Raw genomic sequence first — 20,535 nt, forward strand, 5'->3', positions numbered from 1 at the left:
AACAAAGAGAATCAAAGTGTCAATGGATGCATCAAAAGATGGCCTAGGCGCGGTCTTGCTACAAGCAGAGGGTGAAGATTGGAAGCCTGTTGCCTATGCCTCCAGGTCTATGACTGACTCTGAGTGTCGATACGCCCAGATTGAAAAGGAATGTCTAGGCTTGGTAGTTGGACTAGAAGTGTTCCATGGCTACATATATGGACTTCTCACCTTCACAGTTGAGACAGACCACTGCCCACTGGTTGCCATCATTAAAAAAAACCTGAATGAAATGTCTCCAAGGATTCCATGACTCATGATGAAGCTGCAAAGATATGACTTTGAACTGATCTACACACCAGGCAAACACATAGGCCCCGATTTTCGGCTTGTGTGGGGAATGGTCGGATTTCCCCGAATGTGGAGTTTCTGACACACATAAAAAAGTGTCAGCCAGCGCCACACAATTTTCCCTCAAGTGGCCAATTAATTCCCAGCATGTGGGAAGCCTTGCTAATTGTCCAATTCAAGTCAGAAATCCCCACACTATGATGGCATCATTCATGGTGCTTTCAAAGTGTCCAGCAAGCTTCTCCACCTCTGCAGGCTTCTCAACCACTCTTGCACAATGGCACAGGAGCCTGCACCAGCTGCTGCCAGCGGCAGAGGCCGAGCTGCCTTTAAATTCGACAAGGCTTCACTGCAGGCATTATTGGATGGGGTTGGGCCCACAGGGAGGTCCTCTTCCCTAGGTCAGGGAGGAAGAGGCCTCCCACTGAGACCAATGCTGCATGGATGCAGGTGTCAGCAGATGCCAACTCGCTGGGAGTCACCAGAAGAACCTTGGCATTACATCTCTAGCTCCTTCCTTTACTCCCCCACAGTACCATCCAGAGCCCCCGTCCTCACTGTGGAGGAGGAAGAGGCTGTGCAGCCAGACTCCTCAGAGGAAGCTCCAACCTCTGAGGGCGCAGCATCAGCAGAAGTAAGCGCACCCAGCACCAGCGCAGACACTCACACCTCGGGGGGACCTTCGGGACATAGAGTAGTGTTGTCACCTGGTGTTTCACAGCAGATTCTGGAGACAGGGACAGCAGTGGAGAGTCCTCGTCGGAGGGTGCAGGACTCTACCAGCTCAGCTCAGCTGTGCTGCATGACGACCCTCTGCCTCTGGGTCCATCCGCAAGAGAAGAGGTGATGGATCTCCATGCACAGATGCAGGAGTCTCTGGCAGGTTTTGTCTCCAGGGTCGCTGTGAGTGCTGAGCAAATGGAGGAGTCCATAGCGACCATGAGCAGAGCCTTTGTGGCGTCATTGGTGCATGAACGCATCACCATGGAAAGGTTGGCAACCTCCATGCAGGAGATAATTCGCCAGGGTACGGAAAACATGGTGAGTGCTCATAAGAGAATGACATCTCTTGAGGAGTGTTGGCCATCTGTTGAACAGAGAAACCAGATCTTCATGGAAGTCCTTCTGAGTAGGACTGCCAGTGCAGAAACGGTTCCCACTGGCCCCCTAAAGCACAGCAAGGTGCTCTCAAGCCACTTCCAAGCGCTGGCCCCTTCTGGCCTGTGCAGCTTCAGGTGAGTGAGCAGCAGCCTGGTGCTCCTGGTGCTCATCCTGCTGTTCCTGGTTCTGCTGCTGCCGCCTCTGCTGTTGGAGATCCTCTAATGCCAGGAAGGGAACGTCCCAAAGGCCTCCCATGCTTCTGACAGATGCCTCCGTTGAGGGGGCGCTGAGTTAGGGTGGTGAGAGGGGCTTCCCAGGAGCTCACACTGGAGAAGTGTGTGAGGCTCCAACTTTCTGCAGCTGTTCCTAAGGCTTCAAATAGTTCCCCCAAGCCTTGATCAACAAGGTCCTGCAGGCTGCAAATGCTGCCTATTTAAATCTCTTCAGCCCTCAGCGACCTGCTGCTTCAAGCAAGCAAGCCAGCTGTTTTCACGCCAGCTCTCAGCAGCGGGGTTCCCCGCAGGCGGGTTTCAGGTTGGGGAAGCCCCAAAGTCACAATGGCACGGGAAAATCCACTTCAACAAGCAGATAATTGCTTGTTAGTGCTCCGACGACCAGTCCCGCCAGCGGCGGCCGGGACTGAAGCGGGGCACGCATAAACGGCAGTCCGAAAGTCGGAATGGGCGGGGAATTAGGCGGGGGGGGGTCCCAACCCCCCAACCCGCTTTTTCGCTGATTTTCGGCACCCGGCCACATGAAAAGCTGCCCGACGGCGGCTAGAAAATCGGGGCCATAGTGTTAGCAGATGCACTATCCCGAGCACCCACAATGAGTCATGTGAGCTCTACTGAGGAAGATGTGGATGTTCATGTGAGTATGGTCACTGCTGTGCTGCCCGTGTCAGACACAAAATCAAAGCAAATAGCAGAAGAAACAGTAAAAGATACAGGCCTAGAAATTCAGTAGCGTTCGCCAGCCGTTAACGCCTTAAGAGGGGTAGATTTCCAGCGCTAGGCACTTAGCGCCCGGGCGCTGTCCGATCTGCGCCTACGCCCAACTTCAGTTGACATTTAGCGCCGGCGCAAAGTGTTTGCGCCCGCTCAGCTGCGCGCGCAGCTTATGACGTCATTTCGTCGTGCAACGCTGTTTGTGCGCCCCAAACCGGAAATTCAGTGGCGCCCGCCCAATGTGGGCGTGGCGCTGTTAAGAACTGTGAACTGGAACGCAGCAGAGGCCCTGCAGGCCTCGGGGAGCGCTAATTAAAGGGCACTTAGACTGAACTATAAAGGCCAGCCATTTTGCTGCAATGACTTTAGTGCTTTGGATTTCTGGACAGAGACCAAGGAACAGACCTTACTGATTTGGGACAACATAGGAGAGGTATTTTTGGCTTCTGGCCAGAGCTTGGAAATTAGACTCATTGTGATTTCACTGTTTGCAATTTTATTATGGGGGCTGCATGGGGTTCCAACCCTCAGTTCCAGCATTATGTGCGAAGGGCTCGCAGACGCTGTGTGAGAGGGGCAGCCATGCCTAGACGCAGAGGGGCCATCAGGCGCCGGCAACGTAGGCCTTACCCACTCAGGGAATACTGGCAGCAGGTGTCCTATCTCACCATGACTGCCGCGCATTGTGTTAAGAGGCTGCGCTTCAGAAGGGAGGTGGTTGCAGAGATCTGCCAGCTGCTTCACAGAGATCTGCGTCCACAGCTGATGTGCAGGATGTCTCTGTCGGTGGAAGTGAAGGTCACGGTGGCTCTGAACTTTTATGCAAGCGGCTCCTTCCAAGCCGCTGCTGGGGACATAGCGAACATCTCCCAGTTCGCCGTGCATCGCTGCATCCGGCAGGTCACCGATGCCCTTTTAACAAGGAGACACCAATTCATCTCCTTCCCCATGACCCTGGAGAGGCAGGAGCAGCGTGCAGTCGGATTTGCCAGGATTGCCGACTTCCCCATGGTGCAGGGCGCCATTGACTGCACGCATGTGGCTATGCGGGTGATGCGCTATACCTCGTATAGTGATACAACAGTGTGAACAGTGATAACCATAGAGTAACGATATAACAGTGATAACTATAGTGTAACGATAGTGAACGATAAAAGTGGTTTACCCCATTTACATATATCAAAAAAAGCAGTGACCTCAGCACTGACCCTTGGGGAACACCACTGCCTGGCCACAGAAGTAGCATTTCTGGCCTTGGGGCACTGCTGTCTGGCCTTGGGACACTGCTGCGGTAGTTGGGCCATTGCTGGGGTGTGGCTGGGGTGGCACGGCGCTATGAGGCGGTCCTACCGTGTCCCAGGCTGTCATTCCCCGCGGCGTCCACGGTGCAGAGGAGTAGGCATCCATGCCCCGGTAGGCTGCGTCTAATGATAGTGCGAGTTCAGAGGCCTTGTTGAGATCGAGGTCACTCTGCTCCAGCAGTCGCTGTCGGGTGTAATTGGACCTGTGGCCCGCTACAAAAGCGTCCCGGATAAGTTCCTCTGTGTACACGGCGGCCTTTACATCCTTACAACCACAGGCCCGGCCAAGCACAGACAGTGCCTGAAGGTATTCCACAGTCGATTCCCCAGGTTGTTGTTTACGACTCCCCAGAAGGTGCCTGGCGTACACTTCGTTCACTGGGCGCGTGTACTGGTCCTTGAGGAGCTTGATAGCGTCCACGTACGAGGTCGCGTCTTGGATGACCGAGTACACTCGGTGGTTCACTTTGGAGGTCAGGACATCCAGTTTGTCCTCGTCCGATTTGATTGCTGCGGAGGCGGTCAGGAATTTTTCGAAACACTTAAGCCAGTGAGTAAACTTGGTGGATGAGTCCGCCTCCCGATGATCTAAGTCCAGGCATGCTGGTGTGAGGATCTTCTCCATTATAAAAATTTTGTTAATAAAATTGATGCGCTATCAATTACTCATAAAAGACTGAGAGTTAAGAGAGTAACTAAAGGCTTTTATTAACAAAAGAATGAAGGTCTGCCTCGAGTGGTCAACTGGTCCAGAATACAAAGGGGCTGGGGAGCAGTCACCTTTATACTAGGACTTGTGGGAGGAGTCAGCCGAGGCATGTCCAGGCATGTACACAGTGGAATACAAACAGTGGTTTACCACAGCGGGCACCTATCGACAATGCCGAGGATTACCACAACCGGAAGGGCTACCATTCCCTCAATGTACAGCTGGTGTGTGACCACAGGCAGCGCATCCTAGCTGTCAATGCCCGCTTTCCAGGAAGCAGCCACGATGCATTTATCCTGCGCCAGACTACTGTGGCTGACATGTTCGAGGCACAGCCTCCACCAAGGGGATGGCTTATTGGGGACAAGGGCTACCCTTTGTGTACATGGCTCATGACCCCGCTCCGCGCGCCCAGGACCCCTGCGGAGGAGGCATACAACGAAAGCCATCAAGCCACAAGGAACATCATAGAGCAAACGATTGGCGTCCTCAACCAACGGTTCCGCTGCCTGGATCGTTCCGGCGGATCTCTACAGTATTCGCCGGATAGAGTCTCCCAGTTCATCGTCGTTTGCTGCATGCTGCACAACCTGGCTATCCGCAGGGCTCAGGCACTGCCACCTCACGTTGGACCACCACCTCAGGAGGACGAGCAGGAGGACCATCAGGAGGAGGAGGAGGAGGAGGAGTACCAGCCCAGGAGGGAGCCACAAGGTCCAAGGGCCGTCCGCCGGCGGCTTATTGAACGACACTTCTAGGCCCCCTGTCAGGGAATGGCTTGTGGCAATGAACGCACCTGAATGCAGCCGCTCTGCAAGCCCTCAGCCGGTTAACGCAACAACCACTTGAAACATGACACCTGGACAAGCTGAATAAATAAAAAGCTTTATTTAACAAACTCAGGGCCCTTCCCACATGAAACAGAAAAACAGACAAGACCCCCAAAAAACAGTCAAAAACATATCTCACTCCCACAACCTGGGGAGGAATAACAAAAATTGTCCTTCCAATTGGCCTTCATCCTCGGCCTTACCAAAATAAGCCCCCCCCCTCCAGAACACAAACACCCCCATATAAAAAAAACAGTTGGCAACACACTCTACTTGGTGTGCCGAGAGGGCGAGTCCTTGTGCAGGCTTCTCCGGCCCCTGCCCGACCTGTTGCTCCACCTCAACCTGGGCCCTGTGGGTGTTGCAAGGCTGGGGGAAGGCTCCTGAGGGGCACAATGCGTGACGGCAGATGCCCTTGGGGGTCGGCCTAGACGAGGTCCGGCCCTGGAGGGGCAGGCTGCTGACTGCTGCAGCTGTGGCTGGCCAGCATCAGTCTCTCCAGCAGCTCGTCGCACCTTGGCTGGGGGAGTGGCAGTGGCAGCTGCAGCAATGGGGGCAAGCTGGCTGATGCCAGGCGCTCGCTGGTCGCCAGAGACACTGGCACTCGGCCAGCCTGGCACTGCAGCAAGCGCTGCAATCTGGTGAAGGCCAGACCGCTGTGCTGCAGCAGGGCGGCGGGTGCCCTGGGGATGCTTCCGTGACACAGCGAGTATGGCAGAAGTGAGTGCGCGAACTGCCCTGGTCTGTGCCCGCATCAGATCAGCCAGTGTCTGGACGGCACCACTCATGAACTCGCGACTCGCGTCCTGTGCTGCCGCGAGTTGCTCGACACCCCTGGCCTGTGCTGCCGCGAGTTGCTCGACACCCCTGGCCTGTGAGTCCCCGAAATTGGCCACACTATGAGCCAGGGACTCAATGGCCTGAGGCAACTGTCCCACAACCCCCATGAACTCGTTGTGGCGCCGCTCCGAGGCCGCGGACATTTCATCAAGGAGGCGCACCTCCTGGGCGAGGACCGTCTCCGGACTGGAGGGCGGACTCTCCCTCTGGGGAGAAGGCCGCCGAGCTGCCCGACCCTTCCCGCGTGCCTGGACGCCACTGGGCCCAGCAACTGTCCTCCCCTGCAACACTTCCCCCCTCTGGGGAGAAGGCCGCCGTGCTGCCCGACCCTTCCCGAGTGCCTGGACGCCACTGGGCCCAGGAGCTACACCCCCCTGCAACACTTCCCCCTGGCTCTCCTCCAGGCAAGACGTGTCCCCTCCATTGCCATCCCCTGGCGCGGATGAGGGTTCCCCCGATGTGCCGCCTTCCTCTTGGTCCTCGTCGTCCTCCTCTTCTGAGGGACTGGCACTCTCAGCTTCAGGGACCTCCTCCTCACCAGCTGAAAGCAGGAAGGCACAAGAGTAGCTTTAGAGTGAGGACAGGGCGTCAGCGAGGGAGGCATGAGTGGTGCCATTATGCGCATTGGTGGGACAGTGGCAAAGGATGTAGATCTGAAGCGCAAGGGGAACCAGAGAGGTCCAAATGGTCATGTCCTTACCATTGGGTCCCAGCACAGGGTCGGCATCTCCAATAGCAACGGGGCCAGTCACCCGGCCACGCACGAGTCGAGCCACGTTCTCCTCCAGCTGACTGAGCTGCTGGAACTGGGGACGGCCTCCCCCGGTGACAGTCTGGCTCTTCAAATTCCGCGCCAGCTTGGCCTGCAAGAGAAAGGACGGCCTCTAAGTACAGTGTGGTGCCCTGTTGTTGTGTGCACTGCCTCCCATGGTCGAATAGCTTGGCCAGTGTGTTAAGTGCAGAGAGTGCTATTGATGATCATGCCAGTGCCATAGCTGCGGGAGGAGGGCTGGCCATTAGGCCTTTGAGGTCCCTTTGCCCATAATGTGAGGTGCACATGCAAGGGTGAGGAGGACACTGGAAAGGGTACTCACCCTGACCAACCGACTGAGGTCGTTGTACTTCTTGCGGCATTGGTCAGCAGTCCTGGGGACATCGCTGTTGGCTGACACCCTCAGGGCGATTTCCCTCCAGGCTCTCCTGTACTGCCTCCTGGGAGCCTTCTTGCCACTGTCCGGGCTCAAGATCTCTCTGTTCTTTTCCAACCCCCTAAGCAGCACCCTCAAAGTATGCTCTGAGAAGCGCTGCGCTCGTTCACGGGCCTTCTGCATGGCTTCAGGCGCTATTTGGGTCCACCAGCAGTGTTCAGGCCTAGCTGCAGGGCTCCACTATCCAGGGCGTGGCTGCAGACAAAGTCTACCCTTCCCCCTTTAAGAGCTGGCCGGCGTCAGGGTGTCTGCTGTCAATCAAAACATGACCGCACCTGCGCTGTGCCCGGCCTTGGCGTTATCAGTCCGCACCGCCGGCTTAGCGCCTAAAGATAGGAGTGCAACGCCAGTTTCAGCGCTCGCCCAAACTCCTTGGCCAAAGCTACTGAATTTCGGCGAAGTGGCCTCCACTTTCCGGCGGGCGCTAACTTTAGCGCCCGCCCGACTTTACCGCCCCAAAAGTGGCTAGACTGAATTTCTAGGCCACAGTGTTACAAACAGTGATAGAGAACATTCATCATGGTTGGCCAAAAGGTTCCTGTCCAAAGTACTATCACATCAGGTCAGAGTTAAGTGTCGCAAGTGGACTATTACTAAAACAGAACAGAATAGTCATTCCACAGGCCCTACGTCAAGACATGCTCAAAAGGATTCATGAGGGACACCTCGGAATTGAAAAATGCAAAAGGAGAGCAAGAGACACTGTTTATTGGCCTGGCATAAATAAGGACATTGAGAACATGATAGGCAAATGTGAGACATGTCAGAAACACCAAAACAAACAAGCAAAGGAACCAATGATAGTAGGTGACTTACCAATAGCACCATGGCAAAAGGTTGGTATGGACCTCTTTCATTTGAATGGTAAAGACTATCTAATAGTGATTGACTACTATTCTAACTATCCTGAGATGGCGCTGCTCTCAAGCACATCAGCAAGCAGTGTCATAATGCATGTAAAATCCATCTTCGCCAGACATGGAATTCCCAGGATTGCCGTTAGCGACAATGGTCCGTGCTTCAACTGTAAGGAGTGGCAACAGTTTGCAGCACATTATGACTTTCAACACATCACATCCAGTCCTCTGTATGCTCAGTCGAATGGTAAGGCAGAGAAAGGTGTTCAAGTTCTCAAACAGCTACTGAAGAAAGCAACAGAAAGCAAGTGTGATCCTTATCTCGCCCTGCTGAGCTACCGAGTCTCCCCTTTAGACTCTGGTCCTTCACCTGCTGAACTCCTAATGGTTCGCAAGTTGCGCACCACGCTACCCTGCTGTGCAAAAGAAAAGCAGAGTAAGGAACTAAGACAGAGACTTCAACTGTTAAAGCTGAAACAGAAATCACACTATGACAAGTCATCCAAAACTCTGAAACCATTGACAAGGGATGATGTTGTCAGGATTGAGGATCCAAATGCATGGAACAGGAAAGCTACAGTTCTTGAGGAAGTAGGACCAAGGTCATACACTGTTAGAACTGAGGAAGGACAGATTCTCAGGAGGAACCGCCGTTCCCTCCTGAAAACACAAGAAACTATCCAAGAGCAAATCGATGACAATGCCGCAACTGAATCTTGTCACTCACCACCAGAACAATCTAACACAAACACACATACAGGCTCTCATGAAAACACATCAGACTTACCTGTGCTGAGAAGATCCACACGTGAAGTAAAAAAGCCTGATAGACTTAATCTTTGTGTACAAAGAAAACTATAATAAAAGAATGAAAAGCTTAGAGTTCATAAAGTAAAGCTTTGAAAATGTGTTGACTGTTGTGAAGATGTTTATGTCGTTATGATTGATTGATATTGATTGATATTGATTTTGTTTAACCTCTAAGGAAGGGGGATGTAATGATCAGTAACATGTCATTCTAGAATGGTACACCAGGTGGAGCTGTATGTTTAGTAAGGGGCTACCCACAAGGCAGTAGTCAAGATGGATGCCTGTACACTAGTCCACATGGCTGAATAAATGACTAGCTCAAGCTAGCTGTTCATAAGGAAAATGTCTATTTATTTATGAACACAACAGATGAGATGAGGAGTCGCCACACCACTCCCATCGGACTTGAATATTACGCTGGATGTCAACCCGTATTCAGAGATCAAAATTCTCATCTCTGCTTGCTGGGGCATAAGTGCGGATTAACTAATTAATAGACAAAAAATTCTATTCAAGAAAAGATTTTAAATGTCAAGAGCATAACCTGAGTATTTTCATGTTTCCGGCGTTCTTAACTGCCAATAAAGTGAGGGGCACAAATTTGTGTTGCTTACCTCACAAACAATCTTATATGCAAATCTATGTAATTAATAAATAATGTGGTAATATATAGGTGTAGTTTTCATAAAACACTGCAGCACAGTTACATCAATAGAGTTTAATGTTCAAATTACACTCCTAATATTAAGTGACCAGCCTGTGAAATTAAGTGCTGAATGAATTTTACACCAAATCAGTCTGCGTAATACATCATGCCAGTCTCCTGCTGACAGCCAGATTAGCCTGTAGATTCAGAAATAACTCTTCATATAGTATCAGCTATTCATTTCATCAGAACAGTTCACTTTTCAAAATCAGTCCTAATGATGCCTGAAGAATGACTGCATGTGACCCTGTCAAGTCCAAACAAAGATTCAGTGATCACTGATTCACACGGTATGGTATGGTAGGGATATAAAAACGATATTTCAGTTTATGATATGGCTGGAAGGTTTCACTGTGACTCCATATATAATATTATCATAGTCATTTACAGAACAGAAGGAGGGCAATCACTGCTTTATGTTTGATATATGCAGGCTTTTTTAATTGATGGACCACTACTATTTTTATTATTTTTCAAAAAATAAAGATATATTGCTCAGCTTTAGGTTTCTTATTCTTCAAATGAAATTAGCCTCTAATTAACAGATAAAAAAGGGAAAACAACAGACAGTTCCTTAAAAAAAAATTCTAAACCATTAACAACAATTTGCATTTATGTAGCGCCTAAAACGTAGTAAGCCATCCCAAGGCGCTTTGCAGCGGTGTTCTTAGACAAGGTTTTACATCGATCCAAAGAAGACGACTTTAGAACAGGTGACCAAGCCTTTGGTAGGTTTTAAGGAGTGTCTTTAATGAGGAGAGAGAGGTGAAGAGGAGTTGAGGGTTAGGTAAGGAATTCCAGAGCTTAGAGCCTTGATGGCTGAAGGCACGGCCACCAATGGTAGGGCGAAGGAAGTGGGAACGCACAAGGAGCCAGAGTTGGAGGAACGCAGAGTTCTCGGAAGGTTGTAGGGCTGGAGGAGGTCACAGAGATAGGGAGGAGTGAGCCCATGGAGGGATTTGAACAGGAGGATGAGAATGTTTAAATCGAGGTGTTGCCAATGTAGGTCAGCAAGCATGGGGGTGGTGGGTGAATGGGACTTGGTGCGAGTTAGGGTACAGGCAGCAGAGTTTTGGATGAGCTTAAGTTTATTGAGGGTGGGAGATGGGAAGCCAGTCGGGAGAGCAGTGGAACAGTCAAGTTCTGGAGGTAACAAAAACATGGATGAGGGTTTCAGCAGAAGATGGGCTGAGGCAGGGGCAAAGATAGGCAACATTACGGAGGTGGAGGTAAGTGGTCTTGGTGATGGAGGATATGGGTTTGGAAGCCCAGCTCAAATAGGATGCCGAGGTTGTGAACAGTCTGGTTTAACCTGAGACAGTGGTCATGGAGGGGGATGGAATTGGTGCCAGGGAACAGAGTTCTGGGGTGGCGGGGGGAGGCGGGGGTGCGAAAATGATGGCTTCAGTCTTCCCAATGTTTAACTGGAGCAAATTATGACTTGTGTAAGACTTGATGTTGGAAAATTTTACATTTTACTTTTTCCACATAGATTTGGTTCTCCAGGGTGCTTATTGAGTCACAAATATCACCTCTGACCTGTTTACCTAAAGAAGACAATTCCAGTTCGGCCTAGAAATTCATTGTAGCCACTTTTGGGGCGTTAAAGTCGGGCGGCCGCTAAAGTTTGCGCCCGCCGCCAAATCGAGGCCACTTCTGCGATATTCATGAGCTTCGCCCTAAGAGTTTGCTCGAGCGCTAAAACTGGTGCTGGACGCCTCTCTTTAGGCGCTAAGCCGGAGGTGCTGAGCGAGAGCGCCCAGGCCGGGCGCAGCGCAGGTGCGGCCATCTCGTGATTGACAGCAGACACCCTGGCGCCGGCCAGCTCTTAAGGGGGAAGGGTCGACTTTGTCTGCTGCCACGCCCTGGATAGTGGAGACCTCCAGCTAGGCCTGAACACTGCTGCTGGACCCAAATAGCGCCTGAAGCCATGCAGAGGGCCCGTGAACGAGCGCAGCGCTTCTCAGAGCGTGATCTGAGTGTGCTGGTTGGTGGTGTGGAGAAGAGGCGCCATATTTTGTACCCGGACAATGGCAGGAGGGCGCCGCTCCGCGCCTACCGGAGAGCCTGGAGGCATGTCGCCAGCAAGGTGTCAGCCAACAGCGAGGTCCCCAGGACCGGTGTCCAATGCCGCAAAAAGTTTAATGACCTCACGCAGATTGTCAGGGTGAGTACCCTTTCCAGTGACCTCCTCATCCTTGCATGTGCACCTCACATTATGGGCAAAGGGACCTGAAAGCCCTAATGGCCAGCCCTCATCCAGCAGCTATGGAACAGGCATGAACATCAATTGCACATTCTGCACTTAACACACTCCCAAGCTATTCCACCATGGGAGGCAGTGCACACAAGATTAGGGCGACACACTGGCCAGGCTCTTCCACCATGGGAGGCAGTGCACACAAGATCAGGGCGACACACTGTACTTAGAGGCCGTCCTTTCTCTTGCAGGCCAAGCTGGCTAATAATCGGAAGAGCCGGACTGCGACCGGGGGAGGCCGACCCCAGATCCAGCCGCTCACCGAGCTTCAACATTGCGTGGAGCGCATCATGGGTGCCCGGGTGATTGGCCCTGTTGCATGTGGAGATGCCGACCCTGTTCTGGGCACCAATGGTAAGGACATCCACGTTTGGACCTCTCTCGTCCCACTTGCGCATCAGATCTACATCCTTTGCCACTGTCCGACCAATGCGCTGAATGCCACCACTCATGCATCCCTCGCTGACGGCCTCTCCTCACTCTAAAGCTACTCTTGTGCCTTTCTGGTTTCAGATGGTGAGGAGGAGGTCCCTGAACTTGCCAGTGACAGCCCCTCAGAGGAGGAGGAGGAGGAGGAGCAAGAGGAAGGCGGCCCATCAGGGGAACCCTCAGCCGTGGCAACCCATGCCAATGTAGGGGACACGTCTTCCCTGGAGGGGAGCGTCGTGGAAGTGTCGGAGGAGAGGGGAGCTCATGGGACCTGCGGCCTGCAGAAACGCGGGAGGGGGGTGCCAGGTCGGCGGCCTTCTCCCCAGAGGGGGGAAGGGTCAGAGGGGAGTCCAATTGCTGGGCCCAGCGGCCTCCAGCAACGCAGGAAGGGTCGGCCAGCTCGGCGGCCTTCTCCCCAGAGGGAGAGTCCGGCCTCCAGTCCGGAGATGGTCTTCGCCGAGGAGATGGAACGCCTCGAGGACTTGTCCGCGGACTCGGAGCGCCGGCACACGGAGCTCATGGGGGTAGTGGCACGGTTGCCTGAGGCCATCGAGTCCCTCTCTCGGCGTGTCACCGACATCTGGGCCTCACAGGCCACCAGTCGGGCGGAATTCGGGGCAGCTCAGGCAGCGAGTGGCCAGGTGATCAGTGGTGCCGTGCAGTCACTGGGTGCTCTGATGCGGTCACTGAACAGGTCAACACGGGCACTCACTGCTGCCACACTCGCTGTGTCAGCCAGGCATCGCCAGGGCACCCGGCGCGCTGCAGCAGCACAGCGGTCTGTCCCTCGGCAGATTGGTGCGCATGCTGCAGTGCTGGCCCGGGCGAGTGCCAGTGTCTCAAGCGACCAGCGAGCGCCTGCCATCCGCCAGCTTGGCCCCCATTCCTCCAGCCGCCACTGCCACTCCCCCAGTGGAGCTGCCAGGAGCTGCTGCAGCGACTGATGCTGGCCAGCCACAGCTGCAGCATTCAACAGCCGCCCGCTCGACGGCCAGACCACGACTAGGCCGACCCCCAAGGGCATCTGCCGTCACGACATGTGCCCCTCTGGAGCCTGCCCCCAGCCTTGCAGCAGCCAATGGCCTTACTTTGAGGAGGAGCAGCAGGGCGGGCAGGGGCCACACAAAGATGGCCAAGGCATCGACCTAGCGGGCCAAAAAGTCGAATGTGTGGCCAGTTGTGTTTGTTTTTTGAGGCCGAGAATTGGATGTTTGTTTTTTGAAGGCCGAGGATGTGATGTTTGTTTTTTACGAAGGCCGAGGATGACGGCCATTTTAGTTGCACTGTTTTGTTAATCCTCTCCAGGTTGTGGGAGCGAGTAATGTGTTTGATTGTTTTTTGGGGGTTTCGTCTGTTTTTGGTTTTCATGTGGGAGGGGCCCTGAGTTTGTACAATAAAGCATTTTATTTATTAACATTGTCCATGTTTGATCTTTGAAGTGTTTGTTGCCTTAACCGGCTGAGGGCTTGCGGAGCGGCTGCAATCATGTTCTTTCATTGGCACAAGCCATTCCCTGACAGGGGGCCTAGAAGTTACGTTCAATAAGCCGCCGACGGGCAGCCCTTGGACCTTGTGCCTCCCTCCTGGGCTGGTACTCCTCGTCCTCCTCATGCTCCTCCTGCTCCTCCTCCTGAGGTGGGGGTCCAACGTGAGGTGGCAGTGCCTGAGTCCTGCGGATAGCCAGGTTGTGCAGCATGCAGCAAATGACGACGAATTGGGAGACTCGGTCCTGCGAATACTGGAGGGCTCCCCCGGAGCGATCGAGACAGCGGAACCGTTGCTTGAGGACGCTGATTGTTTGTTCTATGATGTTCCTAGTCGCTTGATGGCTCTCGTTGTATGCCTCTTCAGCAGGGGTCGTGGGCGCGCGGAGCGGGGTCATGAGCCAGGTACACAAAGGATAGCCTTTGTCCCCGATAAGCCATCCTCTTGGGGGAGGCTGTGCCTGGAACATGTCAGCCACAGTTGTCTGTCGCAGGATAAAGGCATCGTGGCTGCTGCCTGGAAAGCGGGCATTGACAGCTAGGATGCGCTGCCTGTGGTCACACACCAGCTGTACGTTGAGGGAATGGTAGCCCTTCCGGTTGCGGTAATCCTCGGCATGCTCCAGAGGTGCCTGCAAAGCCACATGCGTGCAGTCAATGGCGCCCTGCACCATGGGGAAGCCCGCTATTCTTGCAAATCCCACTGCACGCTGCTGCTGCTTGTCCAGGGTCATGGGGAAGGAGATGAATTGATGTCTCCTTGTGAAAAGGGCTTCGGTCACCTGGCGGATGCAGCAGTGCACGGCGAACTGGGAGATGTTAGCGATGTCCCCAGCAGCGGATTGGAAGGAGCCGGTGGCATAGAAGTTGAGAGCCACCGTCACCTTCACTGCCACCGACAGAGACGTCCTGCGCATCAGCTGTGGCTGCAGATCTCTCTGAAGCAGCTGGCAGATGTCTGCAACCACCTCCCTTCTGAATCGCAGCCTCCTTACACACATCGCGGCAGACATGGTCAGATAGGAGGAATGCTGGCGGTAATACCCTGGGTGGGTAAGGCCTCAGTTGGCGACGCCTGTTGCCCCCTCTGCGTCTAGCCAGGGCTGCCACTCTCTCACGGCGTCTGTAAGCCCTTCTGGCATAAGGCTGAAAGTCAGCGTTGGCACCCAATGCAGCCCCCATTATATGCTGGGAAACAATGAGCTCTCAATGAAGGCAAAGATAATTGCTAAGCTCTGGCCTGAGCCAAAAATACCTGTCCTAGGGTTGGTCCAAACCAGTAAGCTCTCCTCCTTGGTCTCTCTCCAAAAAACCATTGCACAAGAGTGAATGCTGCAAAATGGCTGCCCTTTATAGTGCAGGGTAAGTGCCCTTTAATTAGCGCTCCCCGCGGCCCGCCTCGGCTGTGTACCGTTCCACTTCACAGTCGTTCAGGCCGCCCGGCGCACAATGGGGCGGCGCGAGTGAAGTTCCGGTTCGGGGCGCACAAAGGGCGTTGCACTAGTAAATGACGTCATGATCTGCGTGCGCAGCAGGGCGCGCGCTAAGACTTTGCGCCGGCGCTAAATGTGTACTGAAGTTGGGGTGAGGCGCAGATCGCGCTGCGCCCGGGCGCTAAGCGCCTAGCGCTCGAGATCTACTCCTCCTAAGGCGCTAACGGCTGGCGCGACCAACTGAATTTCTAGGCCAACCTCTCTGTCTCCTTCTGGACTCCATTTACTGCCACCAGTTGATGATGTCACATCATTTAGTATTTGGTAGCACGTATAAATTATATCGCTGAGGATCCATCTGTCAAGAAACTTCATAAGGTGTTACTCTGGGTCTGATGAGGGTGTCTCTCCTGGCACAGGAAGAGTGGAATAATTCCAACTAAAGTCTGATTCGGTTTCCCGACTTACTGGGGCAGTAATTTAAGTAACTGCTTATTGGCAGTTGCAGAATTCTCAATTAGGTGATAATCATCTAAATGCATAAACACCCCCAAATCAGAACTTTGAAAAAACAGTTGGATCTCCAAAGATATTGCTCACAGTAAACCAGTGTAAATAGTTCTGCTGTTTCCTGTGTCTCGCATCTTTGTGTTGACAGTTCTCTGTCTCTCTCCTCTTTTGCTTCCATCTCTCTCTTTCTCTTCTCTTCTACTTCTGTTTATTTTCCTTCCTACCATTCAAGTAGGAGATGGTGATTGGAATGAGATGGAGGGGGGTGTTAAATCTCAAGAGCTTAATAACCTTGCTTGTATAACAATTAAAAGAGTATGCAGGAGACAGAGTTCAGTTCACAGCCATGACTTTCCAGAATCTTCTCAACTCAATGCACTCTATTTCCCATACTGCATTGCACATCACAACTACGGTAAGCTATGTGGGACAATTCAAATACAACATTCAAAATACACAACATCTCTTCCCCTCTTACATTAGATGTCCCAATAGAACCACAAAATTTTTAAAACACAATAACCTGGGAGTGAGGGTAGACTTCTTCCAACCATGGCTATACCCATGGGGATTATTCTGCCCCAGATAAAGGGTAAGCCTCTGAATTATAAGTTCAAACATATAGGGGCCCGCCGCTCTCTGGTAGGATACCAGCGGTCAACCTGGCTCTCCAGTTCAGATTCAGATTCAGATTCAGATTAGATTTATTTGCCATATGTAACAAGTACAATGGAATGCTTGTTCCCCGTAGGGACGCGTCAGCTATACATACAGCGCCGCGTTCAGAGTCAATACAATGGCTTCCCGTGGCAGTGGGAGCACGATGTCCCTCAGCCGCTCCGTCCTCCTCTTCACCGCGGCCTCCTCCTCACTGTTGCCGGCTCCACGTGTGGTTGCCTGCTTCTCCCGCTCTGGCCACCATGCCCGGCTCCCCTCCTCCCATCCGGACCGCGAGTTACCCGAAATGGAGCTGCCGGCTGACGTGCTGCAGCATGTCGTGAGTCTGCTGCTGCTGCTCGTTGCGCTGCGCTCCTCCGCCCGACTCGCCAAACACATCGTCGGGATGTGAATGCTCCAATTCAGCCTCCTCTTCACCGTCGCCGGCTCCACGCTCCACGGCCCGGGGCCTACTTCTCTATCTTCGCGGGTCGGCCTCTGGCTGCTATGCTCAGCTCCCCTCCTCCCAGTCGGAATTCCTTCCCGCCGAGGAGCTGCCGGCCGATGTGCTCCAGCGGGTCGGCTTGGCTGCTGCTGCTGCTCACCGCACTGCGCTGCCTCTGCCCGACTCGCCGGGCACCTCGCTCCGGTTGCGGGAGAGAGCGGCAAGAGCTGGCCGCCCGAAGCAGGGAGAGCGATCTCAGCACCAGACTGTCACGGCCGCCATCTTGACCGGCATTGTCTCTCACAGGTGACGTCAACACAGGTGTAGGCGGCTGAGGTACCTGTATACAGGTCTCCCTTGCTGATGAGATAGGGGCTGAAGCAGCTGCTTCCTCAGAAGGTGAGCCTCTCGGTGTAGAAGGCGGATGACCCACAGCGTCACCCAATGGCAGATAAACTGCTGTTGGTGGTTCAGTGGGTGTTGCTGCACTTCGTAGAAGCTGATCGGTGTGTCTCTTCCAGACAATGTCATCGGGTGTCTGTACAGTGTCTGGCACAGTCTGTGCAATGACAGTAGCAGGAACCCACTTAGGTCCACCACTGTAGTTCCGTACCAACACATGTTCACCTGGACTGAAGACTCTGTCTTTGGAGCGTTGTTCATGTCGCTTGATCTGCTTGTCCTGCTGATACTGTACTACGTCTTTCACCTTTGGCGGTTTCAGCAGGTCGAAGTTGGTTCGTAGCTCTCTTTTGAGCAGTAGAGTGGCAGGTGATGCTTTTGTGGTCGCATGTGGTGTGTTCCTGTAACTCAACAGGAAACTATTCAGGCGCTGATGAAGCGTTCCCTGGCCTTGCGGTGCCTTTAGAGAGTGTTTCATGGTCTGAACAAACCTCTCAGCTAGACCATTGGTCACAGGGTGTTATGGTGCAGCCCTGATATGTTGTACGCCATTCACCTGCAGGAATGTAGCCATTTCTTGTGACACCCACTGTGGACCGTTGTCTGAGACAAGTTGCATCGGAGATCCAAATCGGCTGAACACCTCACCTAACTTCTCGATGGTCTTCTCAGTGGTGGTGGACCTCATTATAACAACCTCTGGCCACTTACTGTGCACGTCAACAGCCACCAGGAACATTCTTTCCTCGAATGGACCTGCAAAGTCTACATGAATGCGGTGCCATGCTTCCTCCGGAATGTCCCAGGGGTGAAGAGGTGCAAGCTGTGGCACATTATGAACTCTCTGACATGAGGAACAGGTTTTAGCTTTGTCCTCAATCTGTCCATCCATACCTGGCCACCAGAAGTAGCTCCTCGCTATTTCTTTCATACGAACCATTCCGCAGTGTCCGGAGTGTAATAGCTGTAACACTGGTTTCTGTAGTGATGGTGGAACAACCACTCTCCTCCCCCACAGCAAACATCCAGACTGCAGCGACAGTTCGTTTCTCCTTAAGAGATATGGGGGTCAATTTTCTGGCCGCCATCGGGCGGCTTTTCAGGTGGCCAGGGTCCGAAAATCGCCGAAAAAGCGGGTCGGGACCCCCCTCCCCGCCTGATTGCCCGCCCCGTCCGACTTTCGGACCGCCATTTCCCCGTGACCCGCTTCAGTCCCGGCCGCCGCTGGCGGGACTGGTTGTCGGCACACTAATGACCAATAATTACCTTGTTGAAGAAGATTTTCTGGGGCCGTTGCGACTTTGGGGCTTTCCCCACATCAAACACGCCTGCAGGGAATCCCGCTGATGAGACCTGGTGTGAAGCTTGCCAGCTTGCTTGCTGTCAGCTGCAGGTCAGGGAAAACTGCGATTTAAAGGGACAGCACTTGTATGTTGAAGGACCTTGTTGTTGCAGGTTTGGGGCTACTTCAAGGCTTAGGCACAGCTGTGGAAGGTTGGAGCCTCACACACTTCTCCAATGCGATCTCCTGGGAAGCCCCTCTCGCCACACTCACTCAGCGCTTCCTCAGCGGAGGCATCTGCGAGAAGCATGGGACGCCTTTTTTTCCTTCCCTTCTTGCCATTACAGGATCTCCAGCAGCAGAGGCGGCAGCAGCAGAACCAGAAACAGCAGGATGAGCACCAGGAGCACCAGGCTGCTGCTCACTCACCTGAAGCTGCACAGGCCAGAAGGGGCCAGCGCTTGGAAGTGGCTTGAGAGCACCTTGCTGCGCTTTAGGGGGCCATGGGGACCCGTTTCTGCACTGGCAGTCCTACTCAGAAGGACTTCCATGAAGATCTGGTTTCTCTGTTCAACAGATGGCCAACGCTCCTCAAGAGATGTCATTCTCTTATGAGCACTCACCATGTTTTCCGTACCCAGGCGAGTTATCTCCTCCATGGAGGTTGCCAACCTTTCCATGGTGATGCGTTCATGCGCCAATGACTCCACAAAGGCTCTGCTCATGGTCGCTATGGACTCCTCCATTTGCTCCACACTCACAGCGACCCTGGAGACAAAACCTGCCAGAGACTCCTGCATCTGTGCATGGAGATCCATCACCTCTTCTCTTGCGGATGGACCCAGAGGCAGAGGGTCGACATGCAGCGCAGCTGAGCTGAGCTGGCAGAGTCCTGCGCCCTCTGACGAGGACTCTCCACTGCTGTCCCTGTCTCCAGAATCAGCTGAGGCTCACTTGTGAGCTGTGAAGCACCAGGTGACAACACTACTCTATGTCCCGAAGGTCCCCCCGAGGTGTGAGTGTCTGCGCTGGTGCTGGGTGCGCTTACTTCTGCTGACGCTGTGCCCTCAGAGGTTGGAACTTGCTCTGAGGAGTCTGGCTGCACAGCCTCTTCCTCCTTCACAGTGAGGACGGGGACTCTGGATGGTACTGTAGGGAAGTAAAAGTAGGAGTTAGAGATGTAATGCCAAGGTTCTTCTGGTGACTCCCAGCGAGTTGGCATCTGCTGACACCTGCATCCATGCAGCATTGGTCTCAGTGGGAGGCCTCTTCCTCCTTGACTTAGGGAAGAGGACCTCCCTGTGGGCCCAACCCCATCCAATAATGCCTGCAGTGAAGCCTCGTTGAATTTGAAGGCAGCTCGGGGTCTGGCACTGGCCACAGCTGCTGCAGGCTCCTCTGCCATCCTGTATGGTTCGTTTGGAAGCCTTCAGAGGATGCAGTGCTTGCTATGGACCTTGAAAGCACCACGAATGATGACATCATACTGTGGGGATTTCTGACTCGAATTGGACAATTAGCAAGGCTTCCCACATGCTGGGAATTAATTGGCCAATTGAGGGAAAATTGCGTGGAGCTGGCTGACACTTTTTTATGTGTGTCAGAAACCCCACATTCGGGGAAACCCGACCATTTCCCACACAAGCCGAAAATCGGGGCCATGGTTTCAGGTTTGGGTCATCGCTGTCAAGCTTGCCCCTGACGATAATGTCCAGCACTGCAGACAACACTGGGTCATTTCTGGTGTTTCATCGGACCTATGTCGAATGTAACAGGCGCGTTCTCCACCTGCCTAAAATAGCAGATGTCCATGCTATGCGTCATAGGCTTGGTGACAGGCAGTGCCAACCTGGAAAGACCATCGGCGTTGCCGTGCAGGTCAGACTTACGATATCTAATGTTAAATGTGTGTGCAGACAACAGCAGTGCCCATCTTTGCATTCTGCTCGCAGCAAGTGACGGAATCCCTGTATGTGGCCCGAAAATGGTCGTGA

The 20,535-nt window shown here is 53.4% G+C and overlaps 1 protein-coding gene across 3 annotated transcripts in view; it reads right to left on the reverse strand.

Annotated features, from left to right (window-relative positions):
• The window catches only part of nkain2 (sodium/potassium transporting ATPase interacting 2), a 1,023,309-nt gene that overhangs the window by 731,862 nt on the left and 270,912 nt on the right, over positions 1-20,535 (reverse strand). The gene's annotated exons all lie outside the window — the stretch shown is intronic.

This window comes from Somniosus microcephalus, chromosome 9 (assembly GCF_052327205.1).
Source record: "Somniosus microcephalus isolate GS21.2 chromosome 9, FLI_Smic_1.0, whole genome shotgun sequence".
Lineage (NCBI taxonomy): Eukaryota > Metazoa > Chordata > Chondrichthyes > Squaliformes > Somniosidae > Somniosus > Somniosus microcephalus.